General features: G+C 46.0%; 1 protein-coding gene across 10 annotated transcripts in view; it reads right to left on the bottom strand.

Moving 5' to 3' along the window:
* The window catches only part of LOC142579388 (tudor domain-containing protein 7-like), a 161,449-nt gene that overhangs the window by 105,195 nt on the left and 42,834 nt on the right, over positions 1-13,420 (bottom strand). The gene's annotated exons all lie outside the window — the stretch shown is intronic.

Genomic DNA, 13,420 nt, shown 5'->3' with positions numbered 1-13,420 from the left:
GGATGTCTGATAGCGCCAAAGTTCATGGTCACTGACCAATGCAACAGCACTGCAGGTGTGATCTCAATAATGCACGAGATAAAACTGACAAAAAATTGTTGAAGTTTGCCAGCACAATAAAACTATTAGATTGCTTTAGCTTGATGTTTACTGTCCTCTCCATTCCAAACGGTGTTTGCACACAGCTGCTCAGCAGTAATGCTAGTGAGCATGCAGGCAATGCTAACACCAACAGTGGATGGCAGAATGGTGCTGAGCCAATTGAGCTGAATGCGACAGAGAATTCACTTGGCTTTATCATCTTGCAGCCAAACTGTGCATCGCTCGCACCTCTGCATACTTCTAACGTACTTGCCAAAAATGTGAAATCAATGCAGTTCTGTGTAGCACCCGAATGGCTGCACCCGCAAAGCAATCACAGCATCAAAATGGCTGGGTTAAAATTACTTTTGTCTTCATTTCAAGGATGCTGCCAGCATAAGGCATGTGCACGAGCTGACTACACGTGCACATGCTATGCCCAGTGATTTGCCTGTACTCTCCTCTTCAAAAGTGCAAGCAAGACAGTGCATCCTATCCAGCTATGAATAGGTGACAAAGCTCGAAATACATCACGTTGCACCAAATTTTCCTCTAAGACAGAGTCCACAAAGAAGTTTGTCATAAAACTCTCGTACCATTTGTTCTGCTCAAAAAAATAAATTATGTTTAAAAGCAGCGGAATGCAACTACAATGTATGTTTGACCTAGCTCACATCCAGCATCATTGCTTCCTAGAAAATGCATCGCAACTCAGAAGCCATGAAGTGCAAGGCAGCCACCTCAAAATTACAAGCACCTGCCGCCACCGGTGCTAATCAGCACTGCTCTTCTGCACTTTCCTGTGCACTGCCAGGAGTCCCAGTTATACCAACTCTAGGGGCTTATGCATAACCCTAGAGATAGAGTTAAACCAACTTGGTGATTCTTCTTTCGTATGGTAATACCTAGAAAGCTCTAAAGGGGCCCTCAAGCACTTGTCGAACTAACCCCAGAATGGCCTCACTATTAAAGGACATTGCCTTATGAATCTATCAACGCAAAAAATTTTTCACATGCTTCAAGTATAAGCAGCATTAGATGTAGTTGTCACACTGATGAGTGGCTTTCTCTCTCCTTTCATTTCTACTAGTGCACTGTAAGCTACACAGTGGAAGGGGCAAGAGGGCAAAGCTCCGCCCACCGCTGCTATCTTGGAGGCCACGCAGCTATACGCAACTATAATATTATGCGCAATTATGCACAATAACAATATTATTGATAATGTTTTCACAATCATAAAATCAGCCAACAGCTGTTGGTGGGCTTCACTGCTTGGATAGACGACATTACGAAGGCAAGAGCAAGCGTTTTTCAGCATTTTTGACACAAGATTGTCAATTCCCAGCTGCATGCAGTACAATAATATTTGGCTCACGGGAGCCTTTTCTACAGATCAACAATGTTTTCTTATGTTCAAAAAGTGTTTCACGGTCCCTTTGAAATATGCCAAGAGCTGTGGACATGCATACATCCCAATGATGGATTCATACACATGGCAGCCTATTTTGTAACTGTCAATTGTAACTGGCTGTCATCATTGGCTGGGATGCCCATCGTTATCACCGAGTCAGCCACTCTGCATGACGGGCATAATAAGAAATGAAGAATAGGTTGTAACAGAGAATAGCCTTGGCAATTAGGCAAGCATTAATATCAGCTATCTAAGGAAGCAAGAACATCTATTGACTGATTCCCATTTCATCTCTGTATCTTGTCGAATTGGTGATCTGCATAGGAAACAAGTACAATCACGTGCAATATGACATGCAACACCTGTGCCCGTGGTCGAAGGGACTCCAAGACTGTATGGCTGTGCAGACACAGGGTAAGTTCCATAAATAAACACAGCTTCAATTAGTGGTATTTATTAAGCAGCTATTTCGCATGTCAGAGCCACCGCGCAGCCCTGGAGCCTCTTCGACCAAGAACAAGGGTGTTGCAGGTCATCTTGCACGCAACTGTACATGTATTCCGTTGTGTCTGAAAGGAGAATAAAAACTAATTTTCAGTCATTACTACGCTCCAGAAGCTCTGAAGCTTTGCAAGAGAAGAACTGTCAGCAGACTGGAATGTGCATCATTGCCTCTCAGGAAACTTGAGAGATTTTCTAGTTGAATGCCATCACAAGGGCACTGACAAGCCGAAAACAATGTAAAAAAGTGGGCTGTTGAGAGGTGTCACCGGTTGATTTACTGCTCAGGGAGAAATTTCCTAAAAATATTTTACATGATTTGAGAACTGGAGAAGCTGCATGCATCATAAGATTTGGGAAAAGATGAGTATGTCAGTCCTTCTTGCCAGACTTCATGTGAAAGGGTGGTTGCAAAATAATCATAAGTGCCCTCTTCAGAAAATTGAGGGTGATAACACGCAGTCACCACTTGAACATGAGTAATAAGGTGGTAACAGAAAGTTGGGAAAGTTGTAATAGATTGGTAATGCATACCTGCCAACTTGGCAACTACAAAATTTGTAAAATCTCACAGATGCAACAAAGGCAGGGGAGGGGAGAGAGAGATCGAATAGGATGAATCTTTTTTTAATGTGTCCTCAGCACACACTTTCTGTGGGATATATATGCATTTTATCAGCAACAATTTGTATTTAGATGCAGCATACAAGAAACAGCAAATGTAGAACAGCTGACTGTGACAACCAACATAATGACTTCTTCAGAGACTTTGCCGTTGCTTATTCAACTTACTTTAGGAAATCAAGTTCAATACGTATAACCAGCCATCGAGCATACGGCATCTGGGTCTACTACCCATTGTGTGGATATAGTAAAAAATTTTTGTACGGGCCACATTCCAGAGCACTGTGCCAACTTGGTTTCATTGGCTCAGCACCAGGTGGCAAGGCACTCCCTTGGGTCTGGAGCAGGAAAGAGACTAATACGATTGGATCCGTTACAGGCATAGGTAGTGGTACAAGGTAGATAGAGAAGTTTTGAGGAAGAGAAAAAAAGCTTAAGATGTATACAAAAATGCTAGAAGAATGAAAAGCATACATTGCATGCCTGATTAACTTAAGCAGGCTAGGTCCCTATTTGCCACCGCCCCGTTTTAAAGAGGATGCCAATAAGTCAGCAGCAGCAAATTACTTATGACGTGCACTCCCTCCTCACCCCTCTAGCTGCGCTGCATCTATGCTCATCTCCCTACAGCACACTTCGTTTCTCATGACGTAAGCTGCCTCCTGTCCATTTCTCTCCTCTCTTTTGCCGTACACAAGCCAACAGACGTGTTTTTAAATAAATGAGTGCTGTAATGCAAACACATTAAAAATGTAGAGGAACCATTGACAATGAATTTGAAAAAAGGGGGTACCATCGAAACACAAAGGACACGCACACAAGGAAAAGATGTTAGACACGGACGGACGCTGGACTTTCAACTGTACTTTATTGAAATTTACATTGCCGCACATAACCTCCGACGCATGCGTATCTTCAACTCCTCCCAAGACATGTGCATAAATAACACCTCGAAGATACATTACCGCGTGAAAACAGCTGGAGCATGCGCAGCTTCTACTCCTCCCAAGACCTACACCGTGTTTTAACTAAATTAACAAGCACAGTGTCACACACGCACAGGTAAACATGAATACATCTCGCTTAATGAGCGCGAACACTCGCTATCAAAATGCTGGAGTGAGGAATCGTGGCAGCAGCAGACAAATTGACCTTCATGCATCTCTCACTTCAACGTGAACGAAACATTGAAAGCACAGCGCATATGAAGCTACCGACACTATGCACACTCTAAACATTGCAGACCGCTATGAAGATGAGGCCGGAGTGGGCGTGCACTTTGGCCACATCGCACATAGCTTTCGAAACACACAAGCACCGGCGACACTTCTCTACGGCATCCGCCAAAGGCGCCTACTAAGGTATCACCATTCGCGTGCCCAATGCCATGATAGACACCGCGGATGTATCCACTCTGTACGGAATGGCGGGCGAGGAGGACATCAAGGCACCGTATACTCTGTTCCATATATAGCAGGCAACGGTGTCGAAGCTACACAAGAAGTTCGGTCAAGAAAAGTTATCATGCTTCGCTGCGCTAACAGCATTTACTCGTGTGAGCATGCATGTGAGGCTCTATGCAACGGGTTGCAAATAAAAAAAAACTAAAAGAACATTAATAAAAGTGATCTAAAACAAGGCATTAGCAGCCGTATACCACAGTGTGTTTGTTTCTAAGGATAAAAACTTTCATTCAATATTGAGCCTATATGAGCAACAGTTGCACACAAGCGCACTCAAAAAACAAAAAACTATATCCAAGTGCAAGCAGTCACTGCAAGAAGTCTCTCTAGCCTCCATGGCGGTGACTGCTAAATATGGAAGCCACCTGAGAAGAACATCTCCTCTCCCTCACCTGACCACCGTGCCTTATGCACGACAGGTGAGGGCACGCTTCCAGCCCATGTTTCTCACTCGCGCATGTGAGATTGAATCGTGTTCGCTGGCTCACCTTAGCACGCCTTCACTCTCACATACAGGGTCCTGAATATATAGATGTGCGTGTTCAAAAGATTTTGCTCTCACCAGTGCTCTGTTCTTGCTCAGATTTTGCAGAACAATTGCATTTTGGCATCGACTTCGTTTAACATTTGGCACAGTTAATTGCCTGGTCTTTAAGAAAAAATGTGCCAATTTGCCTGAGCTTATGAGGATACGAGCTGCTGCTGCGATGGCGCAATAATAAACTTGCGTTGCCACCTGCCATCAGCTGCAGACAGCAGCATTTCAGGGAGGGCTGCCGCGTGTTGCCCGCTCTTTAGCCAGCTCCTGGAACAGGCGACTGCTCTCCCTGAAGCGCTAACAATACTTTGTAAACACGATCGTTATCGCACACTGTATGCTCTGCACTTGCCAGCTCAAAATGGCCAGACCTGGTGAGGAGCCCTTTAAAGGCACGTTTCGCTAGACACCAGGCGCATCGCAGCGCGTTTGCAGCATCCGGTCACGTTGGCTGTGCCAGTGCGTCGAAACATCGGTCAAACTATAGATGCTGCTGTTCTCACCAACATGACATAACGTGTGAACGTGCTCAAGCTACGTCAGACTATGTTTAGCCCTTTAACCCTCGCCCAGTCCCGTGGTGCCGCAGCAGCGAGGCTCCGAGCGAGCACAGCTGCAACGCCTCTCCGCAGCGGATGATGCGGCGTGACGTCACACCTGCCACACTTGCACTACAGTGTCTCAAGGTCATTGTGACGCGATGAATGACCTTGAAAGACATGGCGTGGTAGAGCTTTCGCTCTTTAAAAATGTATATCAGTAGCACTAATCGAATGCCGCTGACAGGTGCTTTGAGTTATGAACTCCTTGCGGGCAAGCGAGCGCGTTGAGATGCTTGGCGCGTTTCAATTTGGCCTTACCAAGGTACAGTTACAACACAGGTGAGAGCTTGAGCGGGCAAGGAACGCTCAGATAACACAGGCTTCCGAGAGTGACAGCAAGGATGACGTCGCCACGGCAGTGCCCTCTCCCCTCATGCAACACCGGGCGTGCTAATGCAGCAGACGTTGTACCTTTTGGCCCTTTCTGCTCCGTCGAGGCACGCTCGTGCCGTGGCGTCGCAGTCAATAGGAACTCTGTCGAGGCTCACTCATTATGAGGCGTCAAAGCCAATGGGGATTTAGGTGCCGTTTCGCTGGTACATACGCCGGCTTTTTCAGTGAATGATTCATTTGACACTTTCGTATCGATACCTGGAATGTATGGATATGCAACCAATGTGGAACCAGATGAAGCCTGCACAGGGTCAGTGCCGGCTTCTGGCTTTGCAATACGTCAACACGAATGAACACAGTTAGCTAGCAGCTAAGTGAAACCACTGAAACCATCGCATGCGTAACTTGACGTTCGGTCGCTCCATTTCTACTGGCGTCTATGATTTGTCATCTGTACCAAGGTCAATTAACATGGTTGCCAAAGCGAGGGTGAAATGTGGTTCCAAACCAAACAGCAGCGACATCAATTACGGTCGTGCAATAAAAGCGCGCCTACATATCACAGGGCAAAACACTAGTTGATGAAGCTTATGCATCCAATACATCACCAATGGAAACCAGGGTGTCTACCAAGTTGACATATTCAAATTCCCCCATTCTTCCAGATTTTCCTTGAGTGGCACAGAAATTTATTTTATGTCAAGACAGGCTGACACCGCATCGCCCGATGCTGTCGCTCTCAAGTAACCATTCTAAAAAATAAAAAAGAACTTAATGCAGTTTAAATAATAAGTAGTAGTGTTTATTTTATTCAGAATAGAAAACTGAAGGGATGGAATAGTAAAATGCACAGCAAATAAGATATCTTCGAAAAAGAAAAATGATAAAGCCCATTGCAAATCGAGTAGAACATGTTCAAATACGAATAAAGAGATATGCATACAGAAGCAAATATTTTCTAAAATAAGCTAATCCGATCAAGTGATAGCAAGATCATTGGTATTAGGCCCGAACTTTGTCACAAGTGAGATTTTCTCAGCAGCTGGAAAGTCAACCTAAACTGTCTTCACATACTCTCAGTCCGCGCGCAATGCCTCCATTTTGCATTTCACTGCTTTCAAGAGTTTATTTTGGTTTGGATGAGGATCATCTGAATCACGGCATCAGCCAACACTTTGCTTTTTGAGCCGAAGCTCCTTCAAAGAAGGGACAGCACAGTTCCTATCCCAATCATTAATCAATGTGACGGTCATGTATATTTTTTTCCTCGTTCCACCATGCGGTAGCCCCACGGACCATTCGAAGCATCCTCTTGGTCAGTTGTACAGACAACGTCCAATTTTTTGGTCTCCCTAGGGGCCACAAAAATGTCCGAAAAATCAAATTGGGCAGTCCTAAAAAATGAATGCATGTCTTTTACTGCCCTTAAGGGCTCAAATCGTCACCGGCACTTCCAAAAAAGCTCTGAAGGCCTGCCATTACACTTATTAGGCATATTGGTCCTCGTACTGTGACAGGAGACGGCGGGTGCACGCGTGTATAATTATGGAATACGTACTGTGCCCCGTGACAATTGCCCCTTCCCACGCTTGTTAAGCTTCACCGCGTGACACTGCTGTACTGAGGCGAAGCTAACTTTCGGAGACTGGCATTACGCAACGCGCAGTGCTTTGCGAGCTTCGAAGCCAATCGCGAGGATTACAAAGGCGGAGTCGGTGCCATTGCCGACAGCGACGAATTCTTTCAATAAAAAACACGGCACCGCACTGCAAGAAGCTTAACAGCGAACGTAGAAGCAGCTAAGCCTAACGTTGCAGCGGTGGGGGCTACGGCTGCCAGCGGATCTGCGTGGAGTGCCGGTTCGAGGCGGCGAGATAATCAAAATGGTGGTGGCTTTAATGCCATTTCAGATCTGCAGTCAGGGCAATATGCATTGACTATATGGAGTACGTGGTGGTGCCGCGAAGCCGTGCGAATTATCGGGCATGTCCGAAAAATCGGGCGTCTGGAAAATCGGTCGTTATCTACTCTGGAAATACCTCGTGCCGATGACACGCGTCAATGACGATTCGTTGCGATTCCTCTGTTTCTGGAGCCAGCATTAACACGACTTTCGTTCCCTTTCAATAAAATTACAGCTAATTTTCCTTGATAGAAGCACAAATTCCCCGAGTTTTCCCTGAGTATTTGCAGACTATTGAAATTCCATTAGAATTCCCGGTTGGTAGACTCCCTGCAAGCCAAACAACAGAGAACGAGCTTGTCAGGGCTGCCCATATATCCCAAGGTAGTTCGAAAACAGAACATTCAGCCACCGATCCCGATCTGCGGAGGGCATTCGCGAGGCGCGCGGCTGAACATACCTGGGCGCCGAAGCGGGTTATCAGCGTCGGGTGTCGCCCAAGGGATAACAGAACGGCCTAGCAACTCGAGCGTAGTACCACGTTCCTTCAATAGTTTTCTGGTACTATTTACGCGCACACACCGCGTACATGCGCGTCACTTCAAAACTGAGCGCCGTCGGCGACGCACAAGCTCTCAAATGCCTCTGCAAAGGCGCACGCCGTGTCGGCTTTCGTCCTTTCCTGTCAGCGTCGTTTTCCCTTCACCTTTCGCCTCTCCTCCTCCGCACTTCTTCGTCGTCGTCCCACACACCTCCAGCCAAGACCACCGATGCGTCTGGTTGCAACCCTCTCCCACCAGTGGTGAAAACTGATCGCCGTGTGCCCGCGAGGTACGAGCTCGCCGCATAGTGGGGACGCAGGAAGGATGCCGGCGATTCCTGCACTTGGGTAACTTTACCCGCGAGGACAAGGATCAAGGTTCGGCGCGGGTGCAAGCGGTCATTCTCGCACAATACCTGGCGGCAAGTTGCCGCTTTGCTGAATTGAAACAGTTCCAGCGAAGTTTAAATTATTCTCAGTCGATAAGCAAGGTCGCTTATACCTAGGGTTCGGCGCACTGTTACACCTTTAAAACAATTGGAGGGCAATTTTTTTGACTAATTTTCATCCGCTTCTTCTAGTGGTCAATTTTTTTTATTTTTCCTGAATGTCCTATTATCTTAATTTTGTGGACGCTGACACATGCTATATGTCTGCAGATCCTGCTCTTCAACAGTGCAGGTGCATCAATACATGGAATAACGAAGTTTTTGTGAGAAGCAGTCCAGCAAATGCAAAACGTAACTACACAAGAATTAAAGGAGCAAGTGCATTTGACGTTTGAACACTAATAGAATAACCCACCATGGTGGCTTAGTGGATATGACAAGGTCCCAGATTCGATTCCCAGCCATGGTGGCTACATTTCAATTGAGGCGAAATGCAAGAATGCTCATGTGCCGTGCATTGGGTTCATGTTAAAGATAAAGAGCCCATCCCAGGTGGTCAAAATTATTCTTTGTCACTCACTATGCTTGCCTCATAATCATACCGCAGTACTGGCACGTAAAAAACCCTGAATTTAACTTACTACCAATATAATGAGACCTTATTCTGTAAGTAGATACAGCCACACATTAGTATCAGTCAACTGTACCATTCACACACCGCAGTGGCCGGAGTTCGAAGTGCTTGAACCAGGATTCCTTGACTTCCCTGCATACCCCCTACAAAACCAGTACCATCGCAGCAGCAGGGCTTAGGCAAAACCTTGACTTCCCCAGCCTCCTTGCATCGGAGTGCAGGTACAATTAAACCTCGATATAATGAAATATTTTACCTTTACCAAACTTCCTGTTCACAGAACATGTATTTAGAACCTCAATAACATGAAGCGTGTTTATACACTACAGTACTTCAAAAAAAATTACTGACACCGCGAAAGGAATACCAAGACAATAAATGGAAATTCCGCAGATGCAGACGGTCAAATGGTTGAATTACAAGCAGCTGCTTGCGAACGCACCTCTACAACGGCACGCTGCAAGACCAAAAGCGACCGCCGAAGTGGAGCAGCATCTTGTTCCTTATAGAGTCTTATCGCACCCCACGCACTGTATGCTTTGGGTGCGAGGGTAAGCCGAGCAGGACGGTGGTTTGATGAGTGCCCTCTTCCTGCGCGAGCTAGGGGAAGGGGCATGGGAATGCAGAGCAAGCTCACAGTAACGCAATGAAGCACACGAGAGAGGGGGGGGAAGGTTGACGTGCGTAAATAGACGTGCATATTTTTTTCTAGCGCAGCATCTGCTAGCATAGCTGTAAGCACGGCTAAGCGCAAACGCAGCCCACCCGCCCTGTTTTAGAGGTAATGTGCCACCTGTGCACGAAAGGCGGGCAGAGACTTCGTGGCTTTATGTGCACTGCAATATCACGTTTCGGAGACGCGTTGAAGTGAGGAGATGGACCATTCGCTCCTCACTTGTAGTTTCGTCCCACTGCTGGCGACATTGCTGTGATCAGCCGTTTACATCTCGAAAACAGCGGGTCACGGATACCACGATAATGAGGAATGGGCCGACAGCCTCGTCAAAACTATTCTCAACTGGGATGATTTATAGCCACTAGTGGAGTACCTCTATCAGGAGAGGTTTGGGCAATTAGCAAGGCAATCGTCTTTCATCTGTAATCCGCCCAAACTGGTGTGTCCACGCCGGAGGCAGGGTCAGTGTGCCATCTCCCCTTCCCCGTGTTCGCGCCTATAGTCGGGTACAATTAGAAAAAAGGGGCGTTTACTCCTCCAAGTCAAATGCACAGGAGCCTCCACCAATGGGCGTGCACTCCAGAAAGACGTCACAAGCCTGACGGCCGATGACCCCGCCGATGGAAAAGATGGCCGCCCGTGCTTCGAACTGGGCCGAGTCGCGTCAGTCGTGTGCTTCTGCCCCTCGTCACAGTGAATTTCTAAACTGATCGTAGCAGTCTACCATGCCGGAAATATTATATTGCGAGCTTATGATGCACCATTCGTGCCACATGCATTTATTCTGAGCCGTGATCCGGCGACAAAAGATCGCAGCGAGCATCGCTGACGCTGCACTATGCTTCACCTCAAAACAGGATCCTGCGGCAACACACCACTACAAACAAACATTCTGCTTGTTTGTTCCATGATGTTTTGTTCTGTTCCAAAGTGAGCTTACGACAAGGAAAGTTTGCCAAAGGCTGGTACCTACTGTTATCGGCGGGCGTGCTCGTGTACTGTGTCGGGTACAAAAAATGTTTTAAAAAAGAAACGTGAAAAGGAAAGAAAAATGACCGCCACATCCTTGAAAATAGGTTTGTGAAAACACAAAACCAAAGGAAAATATAAATTTTACGCTATTTAAAATCAAGAGTATCTATTTAAAACGATGAATGAAGCATTTTTTTCACCTTTCCTGTCTTGATCGTCTTCTCCCCACAGGTTTGTAAAGGTCTCAATAAATGCATTTTTAATGTACTTGTTAAATAGCACCTCATTCATTATAAGCTCAGAAAATTAGTAGTAAATGTGCCATGTACATGTAAACCAGCGCAAAAGCCATGCAGAATAGCTCTTACTATTTTTTCCTTTTAGTAAAGCTAAAAAGCAGATGACACGCAGCGCTGTAGAAGACACAGGGTTATTTTCTTTTCGCGCTCCAGCATGTGCTATAGCATTCCAATCACGAGAGCTCTACCAAAACAGTCATTAAAATACAAAAGTATTTACACCAAGAATCATGCATTTTAGAAGCACGGTTTTTTTAGTGGGACTAATTTAGTTGCGGAGGCTATCGTCTGTCGCACTTCAGTCATCTGGGCAGGGCCTCCCCTTTTTTCTAAAGTTGTACCCAACTATAGTGATGTGCATGAGTTTTGGACAAAGCTCCCTTCGGAGAGGAAGTGCAACAAACATCCGGATTGATAAGAACTAATGTCATCTGTCTCCTGACGCCGGATTGGGGGAAGGCGACTGAACAATGAGAACACAGGGGATAAAAAGAGAAACAGATGCTGGGAGTCATCGGCTGCTACAACGTCTTCATGAACTTATTTTTCTCTGCTTCTTTGAAACTCTTGTAAATATATAATATAAACTTGTGTGTAAAACATCTTGGATATCGGGCCCAGCCCCACATTCCATCACTCCTCCAAAAGGAAAGGACACACCAAATCTTCGGACACCCGAGTCGCAACAACACTATCAGACATGGGGACAGAGTAGACGCGAAAGCGTGGCTGGCTTCGCTTCATACTCTCAATGTGAAGATATGTGAAGATGTGAAGGTACCAGTGCCACAAGGGAGGAAGAAAGTGCCAGAACCGTAAGACCTGCAGTGGTTCCTTATGTTCATAAGGTCTCCCATAACCTCAAGAAGGTGGCAGGCCGGTATGGCGTACCCATTGCCTTTTCTGCCTCCATCAAACTGGGTCGACTCTATTCGAGAACCACTCGCGAGGAGACCGGTTTGCAAGGCTGTGGCAAGAAACATGGCACGTCCTACGGGAAATGGGGAAATGGCCACGAGGGTGGTGTATGAAATTCCCCTTGAGTGCAGCAAGTCCTACATAGGACAGACTGGACGCTGCATAAGTGAACGAGCCAGGCAACACAAACTAAATCTAATGAAAGATGGCGTGGCACATTTGCCAGCGCACTGCAAGGCCTGCATGTGCGAACCACATTTTTCTGACATTAAGATTCTTGGCAGAAGTAGAAATCAAACAGCACGTGAGCTAATGGAAGCTTACTATATAAAAAAGAAAGATTCAAGTTGCATTATCGATACATCTATCATGCTCTACAAATCGTAAAAATGATTGTTTGACTGCTGGATAACGTAGATTTGTGAACAGCCAGAGCATGTGTGTATGTGTATTCATGGGTCGCAGCCCAAATCAAATCAGTTGGAAGTGCTGCCAGTGATGTTTTTATGTATCTTCCTTTTGTGTGTGTTTTAACTTGCGGCAAGAAACATGTCTAAACTTTGTGACAGTTTCTATTTAACAAAGCTTTTGGCCATTTTAATCATGCACTTGGAACCTGTTGGGCTAGTAAAATCTAATAAAAAACTATATTGGCTGAGACAAAAGTTACTTAAAGCGTCCTTATGCATAAAAAGTTTGAGCGACACAACCGATGTCAAAGTGAGGGCACCGGAACGCGGTAGGCAGGAAACACTGCTGGACCATTTGTTGCGTTGGTAAGTAAACAACTCCGAAAAAAAAGAGGGCTGACGATTGCTTCGGCGCAAAAGTGATGAGGAGGGAGTAAACGCATGTTAACGTGATCAAGCATGCACTGGGGGCAAAGGGGGGGGGGCAGGACACACGTACGTATCTGCCTTTTCCTTGTGCGCATGCAGGCGCAAGGCATGCGCCGAATCAATCTTTGTGGTAATCTCTCTGCAGCGAGCCAAAATGGATGGTTATTCCAAGAACAATGTGTTGCTCCCGCACATCTAGTGTTGGCTGTCATGAAACCTCAAGTTTTCGAGACACGGCACGAAGCGCTCACTCGCATTGTGACTGCGAGTTTGTGGTCATTGAGTGAGATCTGTTTGCCTGAGCACGCATGACACTGATAAAATTATGAACCTTACTTCGTATAGTCACTTTGCTATCGCCATCAATTTTCCACCTTTCAGGCGAAACTGACTTTTTTTTGGCTATGGACCATTATCCGTATTTTTACTTTTCTATTTTTAATATGTGGGCATCTGCTGTACGCACTAAACGCGGTCAGCGATGGCATTTAAGAGTTACAGCGCTGCGCGTCGCAACATGCAAATCTCGAACGCCGTGAACCACGTCGATGCATTACTCTCGGTGCAATCTGCACTGCACGTGCTGGCGCTCATAACCTCGCTAGTTACAGCCCGACCTTCTCGCTATTTTTTTATAAGTGCTTACTAACAAGATATTATCCACTAGGAATGATCTGGGAATTTGTGAATTTGCTT

This window comes from Dermacentor variabilis, chromosome 4 (genome assembly GCF_050947875.1).
Source record: "Dermacentor variabilis isolate Ectoservices chromosome 4, ASM5094787v1, whole genome shotgun sequence".
Lineage (NCBI taxonomy): Eukaryota > Metazoa > Arthropoda > Arachnida > Ixodida > Ixodidae > Dermacentor > Dermacentor variabilis.
Note: the sequence above shows the minus strand (reverse complement) of the source record. Positions and strands in the feature narration are given on the sequence as shown.